The sequence below is a fragment of the Pteropus vampyrus genome, unplaced genomic scaffold (genome assembly GCF_000151845.1).
Source record: "Pteropus vampyrus isolate Shadow unplaced genomic scaffold, Pvam_2.0 Scaffold132, whole genome shotgun sequence".
Taxonomy (NCBI): domain Eukaryota; kingdom Metazoa; phylum Chordata; class Mammalia; order Chiroptera; family Pteropodidae; genus Pteropus; species Pteropus vampyrus.
Window position 1 is genome coordinate 1352889 of NW_011888913.1, and position 607 is coordinate 1353495.

The following is a 607-nucleotide window of genomic DNA, read 5'->3' on the forward strand; positions in this document are numbered from 1 at the left end:
CAGAGATGGAATAATATTACATTCTTTCCTCATCAATCTCTTCGTTCATCTGACAATACCTTCCCGCTTGTTGCTCTTTTGAAACTGGGTTTTCCACACACCTGGAACACAGCTATGTAGCTACTAGCATAAATTCGCGTGTTTTTAGGCAGATCCGTGCTCCATTTGTGACTGTGGGTGCAGGCTTCTCTGCAGGAGTGTGCCACGTCTTCACAAAGGCTCCACAGTAATGTGTGGACATATGGGGTGGTGGGTATGAGAAGGAGGAAAGCTGTCTTAAGTAGTTTTAAATAACTGGATGCTTACTTGACGCTTCTGTAATAATACATAACATTTCCGAGCATTTAATATATGCTTAGCACATGTGATGTGTTTTTTATAACTTAACTTTGATCTTTTTAGATCACAGCAATAACATCACGAGACAGTTACTACAGCATTGTCATTCTAGAGATGAGGACTCTGAAACATGGAAACGACGGATCCAAAGTCACAGAGTTAGTGGCGGCGTGTGGCCGGGGTGTCCACACTGCCCCGTCATCACACACTTTGTGTCGAATGAACACAAATGCCACGCGAGACCAACGGAGGCAAACTCACCGCGCAT